At 38.6% G+C, this 6,706-nt stretch overlaps 1 protein-coding gene and 1 long non-coding RNA gene across 13 annotated transcripts in view; one reads left to right on the top strand and one right to left on the bottom strand.

Annotated features, from left to right (window-relative positions):
* SLIT3 (slit guidance ligand 3) overlaps positions 1–6,706 on the bottom strand; it is a 512,565-nt gene that overhangs the window by 311,210 nt on the left and 194,649 nt on the right. The window lies entirely within an intron of this gene.
* LOC308177622 overlaps positions 1–6,706 on the top strand; it is a 109,724-nt gene that overhangs the window by 36,998 nt on the left and 66,020 nt on the right. The window contains exon 2 of the long non-coding RNA XR_013939274.1: positions 2,405–6,706. This exon is cut by the window's right edge and continues 66,020 nt beyond it. This is a non-coding gene — a long non-coding RNA (uncharacterized lncRNA). The remainder of the gene's footprint in view (positions 1–2,404) is intronic.

Raw genomic sequence — 6,706 nt, 5'->3', positions numbered from 1 at the left:
GTAGGCAAACACTATTTTTAAAAATTATTTATATAAATCTGTGTATCTGGGGGTGGGGGTGTTATGTACCTGTACCTTAAGCAGTTTTCTTATTTCAGCCACTGACTTATTTCTGCTCCTATCAACCAGGGAAGAATGAATAAAATTGTTTCTGGATAAATCTAGAAACTCTACTGACACAAAGTTCTTGGTGGCTTCCTGACCAGCATTACACAATATAAGATTCTGCAGTCTACAACTTGCCATAAAATTCCCACTCCAATGTCACAAGCACAAGCTTTTCATCTTAAGAATACCCTGCAAAGCCACGAGTCAGCTGGCTCTTCAGTTTTCTCCAGCAGCATTACAAAACATGATGCTCAACAAAGCAGGTATTAGCCCGTGCCTCTCTGCTGAAAAATATTTCCTGAAGTGGCAGTAGTGAAGGAAGGGAAGCTGACAATGTGTACTTCCCACAACTGAACACAAAAGTTATTTAAAAACTCCTAGTTAACACGGGGATTTTTAAATTCCTGAAGCTTTAACCTTCTCAAAATCTTTTGTGAGGAATAAAAGGCAGACCAGATAATGAAGACAACCTATAAGCAACAGAGGACAGAAAACAGATTTTCATATTCACTGCAAGTGACGGCTGGATAAATTACACAAATCATCTGTTTCTCTCCATTTCCTTTTACCCATAATACTGTATTTATCCATCTCTTCTTCTGCCTATCTTCAGCTTTAAAAAAGGCTAACAGTGCAGCTTAAATTATTAATTTTCTGTTCTAACACCAGTTTCAGTTCACTGATCTGTGTAACTCTATGATTTACCTACTGCATTATCTACAACGTTATGTATTATTAATTAAGTTTGGTCTCTCATAACATTTCCATGACAACATATCAAAATAAAACACATTTGTCTGGCATATAAAATAATTTCTTCCTTCCTTCCTTTTTTTTCCCCTCATCCTCAGAAAAAGTGAATTAAATACAGATTGCTCTGTTCCTGTAGCAGTAGCCAGATTAGCAACCAATACCCTAATCTTGCTCTCCGGGAATGAGCTGCAAATCTCCCAGAGCCACTATTCCCTCCATCACAGGTATTATTAATCAAAGTTTTCTGCCATGTTGACATATACTAGCTAAAAATGTAAAGTCTCCAAAGATATAAAGTGCTCTCAAATTTCACCTATTACAAAAAGAAAAAGAAAAGGTGTTTCATGCAAAGACCAAATAAAAAGGCTTTTTTTTTCTTCTTCTTGTTTTTCCTCCTTTTTTTTTTCCTTCATTTCTTCAGAGTCACAGCAAATGTAAAAACGCACTGAACTGCTGCCAGGAAAAACTGCAAACTGCTTGCCCTCTCTCACCTAACTCAAATGTCTTGTACCTCCAGGGAAGGGAATCCCAGCCAACATTATATTTTATGTTTTCTGCAATGTCATCATTGAATGTAATGTGTAGGACTGCAACAGATTATAAAAGAAAGGAGAGCATCATTAGTAAAGCTATAAAAAGCTTGAGAAATTATGTGGGGTGATACACTCTGGTATTAACATTAATGCCAACTTTTATAGCTTAAAAAATAGTATATCTGTAGCTTCACTGCCTACTTTTCCTTTCCTTCTTTCGCATTAAAAAAAATCAGCATTTTGTTCCACCAAAACAATAATTTATTTCAATTAAGCACCTGTATGGACAACAGGGGTAAGAAGCTGAGGACGTTTTGCTACAAGGTGGGAGGAAATGAAGAGCCATGCCACTGCAGGACTGACACAGCCCAGTAAAACCTTTTGGCTTTTCTCCATTTAAAAACTTTCTTCCTTATCAAACCACTCGCTTTGATTCGTATTTTTTTCTGGCCTTTTCAGAGATAATGTCAATAAATACATTTCTTTTCACTTAATATAGAAAAGCAAGCCAGATGTTGGTGTTTTAGAAAAGTTGCTCATTAATTTTCTGATATCTTTCTCCATGCAACAACCTTGGCAATATGAAATGAATACCACTTGCACCATTGAAACAATCATCTCCTGTTGATCTATTTTGGCCTTTCTCTGTGAGAGCAAGAGCGACAGAAAAGAGGAGTGTTTTTTTTCTTTGGAGTTAGGATTTTAAGTCATAATGGAATAATCTCATTCCCTCTGAAAGCACAGAGCAGGCCACCTGAGCTTTCAAGTGCTATAAATACAGAGCTAGGAATTCCACAGAAATTGAAAAGGAAACATTTCACCTGATATATTCATTTTAACAATATAGTGAGAGATTGAAATTATTTCCCTTTACTGTCCCAAAGCCTTAAAGGAAAGCATGTAGAAAGCATTAACATTACTGAACTTCAATCTCTGCTGAAGATGAAAGGGGTAAAGCAATTCTTAAAGTGTGGCAAGGCAAACATTAATTCCTCCTCGCTTTCACACAGGCAGCTGTGCTGGTGGGTTATGGTGCCCTCTGCTGCTCACAGAGTATCTCAGCCTGGTAGTATCGCAACGGTGCCCACTCCAGGAATTGTCATTCTGCTTGCTCCAAGCGCGAGGGCCATGAGCTGGTGCTCTTCATAAGCCAATCTGGGATGCTCCAGAGCCATGCCACCGCATCAGCCGGCAGCTATGGAGCCTTCTGCATGCTGCTGCTTTCGTAGCAAGAAAACAAGAACGACGGAGACAGCAGGCATCAACTGTCCAGCGAGCCATCGCCAGTCACCCTGCCCTCACTTTTGCATGCTGCTGAGCAAAAGCACATTAAAACAGCCTACGTCCAACCACTGGGTCAGCGCAGCCTAGTCCTGGAGCAGTACCGGCCTCCTGCAGCTACTGACAGACAGACAGACAGACAGCCCCCTCACTTGCTGTTGCACTGTCACTTCCCTTCTGCCAGCAAAATGGTGGGACTCCTACCCTGCTAATGACAAAGAGTAAAGTCTCGTTAAAGTAGAGCCCTGCAGGCTGCTGAGGAAAGCTCAAGTGCAGGTCTCACAGTTCTCATTCACTGCCGAAATCTGGCCAGACTTATGACTCACAGCCACTACCGGCAACCACAGTGTGAATTAAAGCTAACACAATCTGAAAGCCATGAAACACCTTATTTTAAGCTCTTATTCTACTCCACAGATAATTCTGCTTCCTGAGGTTAAACAACCCAAAGCCACCGTACTCACACTAGTTCTTCAGACCTCCCGATCTACAATGACTGCACTCCTCCAGCCTCACAAATAAGAGGTTCCATTGCAGTTCATTATAAAGGTTCCCATCAGCACTGATGACATAAATTTTCTGCTATATTTCAATTTATATGCCCAGACTATTGAACAGAAAAAAACACAACACTGTTTATGTTCCATAAATAATGATTTTGACATTGACATTATTAAATGTTGTAAGTATTTCATCAAGAGATTCAAATATTAAAAAACTGATCCATATATAGTTCTGGCTGGAGCCTAAGGACAGATAATTGCTCCATGGCATTAAAAAAAAAAAAATGAACGCCTCCTTTAGACTTAGCTTCTGAGTATGAATAATCACTTTTATAAATTCTGTAGTATTTGTCTGGAAACTTTTTCTAATTTGGATTAACAGCTGCTCTTCACATAAATATTCACAGTAAAAATTTTAGTCTAAGAATATTTGCATAAATTGGCAAGTTCTTTTTCTAACTGCTAAATAGAGGCTTCTACACCATCTTGGTTATGGTTAAGAGAGGTATTCACAGAATCACAGAATGGCTTGGGTTGAAAGGGACCCTGAAGTCCACCCCGTCACAACCCCCTGCCACAGGCACAACACGTCCCCCAGCCCAGGCTGCCCAAAGCCCCATCCAGCCTGCCCTGGAGCTCTTCCAGGGATGGGGCATCCACAGCTTCTCTGGGCAGCCTGGGCCAGGGCCTCACCACCCTCAGAGTGAAGAATTTCCTTCTAACACCTCTAAATCGCCCCTCTTTTAGTTTAAAACCATTCCCCTTTGCCCTAACACCATCTGCCGAAGCAAAAGATTGCTATCCATCTTTTTTATGTCACCTTGCAGTATTAAAAAGCTGCAATAAGGTCACCACAGAGCTTTCTCTTCTAGCTGAACAACCCTAACTCCCTCATCCCATCTTTATAGGACAGCTGCTCCAGCCCCTTGATCATCCTCATGGCCTCCTCTGGACCCGCCCTAACCACCCCACATCCTTCTTGTGCTGGGGGCGCTAGCCCTGGATGCAGCACTGCAGGTGGAGCCTTAGGAGGACAGAGCAAAGGGGAACAATCCCTTCCCTCCCCTGCTGGCCACAGTATATCCTTTGTCATGTCAACTATTTAAAAAAAAAAAAAAAAAAAGTCCAACACTGACAGAAACTCAGCCTCTACGTACCTGTTTGGACATCAACACTGAGAAGACACTACACAGCTCATGCCAAACAACATCTCTACTTACTTTATGAGTCAGTGCCCACAAACTTCCATTTTTTATGTCCCACATTTCGGAGAAAGCTGGGTTCAATGTACCTTCATTCAAAGGTAACATGATACTTTCACCACCCGGTTTCTGCAAGAAAGGCTCTGGGATAAATGAAAGGTAAAATCCCTGGAAAAATAAACTCAAGCCTGTAAAATATTACCCAATGTTTTCATAACTTTTTCGGCATCCATAGTTTTTAATAGATCATCTGTGACTGTATAAAGCTACATAGAGAAGTATGAGTTACAAGGATAGACATATTGCAACTTTCCCTATGACACACAGATATGACATCCTCCAAACTTGCTGAAAAGTACCACTTTGGTCATAATTTGTATTTCATATAATTGAAGGTGAACTACAACATGAAACTTTATATCAGGTTTTTCAGCTGTGTTATTTCAGGGCAGTTTATCAACTTCAGTAGCTGTTAAGATCTGAAACAAATGCATATTTTCCCCTTGTTAAAACAACTTAGAACATCTTTTTCATGCTAGTAACTCAAATGCACATTAAAATTGAAATATTTTTCAGATAATTCTTACAGAGAACATAGATTCACTGTTCAATACATGATCACTGTTGAATAATGTAAAATCTACAGCAACTAATTTAAGTTACATGCTACTTGTGTTTATGTCTCTGTTTCTCTAATTCTATTTTTTTTTTTTTTAAACCAAGATGATGATTATTCTCTGCCTGCCAGGCACTCTTGGCCATAACTTTTTCACGCATTTTCATTCCCTTACCTAGGTTGTTACTTACAGCCTGCAGTATTTTTCCCACTATTAGTATAAACATGGAATAGTGTTTTAATAACAGTAACTTAAATCAATTCCACACAGAAGTCCCATATAGGATTTGAAAGACAAATTCAATGACGCTAAGATTGATTAGATAAATAAGTAAATAAAAGCTGAGATTGATTAGCCAGCTAAGAGTACTAGCAAAAAGTAAGGTTGGTCTCCCTGTACATTAAAAACTTGCAGTTACCTTCTTCCCTCCCAGCTCTCAAGAAGGCTTTTCAGCTTGGGATGAGAAACGCAAGAAAGATGGGGAAGAGCATGAGGATTAGAAAGCCTGTTGCAGGCAACACTTACTTGCTCACAAAACTGATGGTCCCTATTCATCTGTTGAACAAAACCACAACACATTTATTCTACAATTTAAAAAAATAAGTTACACACTAAATATTATGCTTTGAATTTAATCATGTTTACAGCACTCAAGATGTGACAGGCACTATAAATACTCAATTTTAATAATCTGAATTTTAACTACGTCTGTCACAAACACATGTGAACTGACACAAAGCAAATTAACCAAGCATTTAATATATTTTCAGATCATGCACTACACATTGCCCTGATGAAGATGAAAGACCCTCAAAAGGTGACCAGCTTTTCTCTAAAATGTTATGACCAAGTACTTTGACACTTAGAGACTTGTTGAATAAAGGCATTTCTGTAGAAGAGATTATCACCTTCTCTTTTTTTCTTTGATTTCTAGAAAGTGAATAATCAGCAGCTGTCTGTTCAAATTTGGCAATTTCGTATGGTTTAAAAAAAAAAACAAAAAACACACACACCCTAATTTGGACAACTAATTTAATATTAGTCCACATTGCCAGAGAATAAGAAAAGGGGCTTGGTGGGAAAGCTCTTCCTTCTCAGTACAAGACACAAAGGTCATTAGGAGCTTTCGTTCTGCAGATACTATTTTGCACCATGTGGATCTTAAATACTGTAAGAAAAATCCTTTCCAAATGGCACTAGTGAAATAAGTAACAATATTTTCCAGGCTTTTAGATTTATTTAAAACTCTGGATTTAGAGATCAAACTGTTAAAACCTCTTCAGCTGTAACACACCCAAAATGCAACAAATATAAACTTTGGAAGGAAAATATCTGTAAATATATTCAAAATAGTTTACCATTCCAGTACTTGCAGTTTGGCCTCTTTTAATTCTGGCCAGGCTTAGAAATGATTTATTTCTATTTAAACAGTTTTGCTAACTTGAAAATTTAGAAAAAAATAGCCTAAAAATGTCTCCTGCAGAGGAAACATTTACAGCAAACTGACTTCTAGCAACAGGAAGACATCAGAATACCCCAGTTCTACTTCCTAGCAAAGGGAAAACCATAAATCATAAGCCACTTTGGTTGGCTCCATAAGCCACTCCTGCTCTAAAATCAGTCAAATAAACCCTCTTAATGCTAAAATTACATCCTCGCTTCTGAAAATACACTACAAACTTCAGCCCTTCATAGTATTTGTAGGATAG

Source organism: Anser brachyrhynchus (assembly GCF_964034855.1).
Source record: "Anser brachyrhynchus genome assembly, chromosome: 14".
In the NCBI taxonomy this organism is placed as follows: Eukaryota; Metazoa; Chordata; class Aves; order Anseriformes; family Anatidae; genus Anser; species Anser brachyrhynchus.
This window is presented reverse-complemented; position numbering and strand designations above follow the sequence as displayed.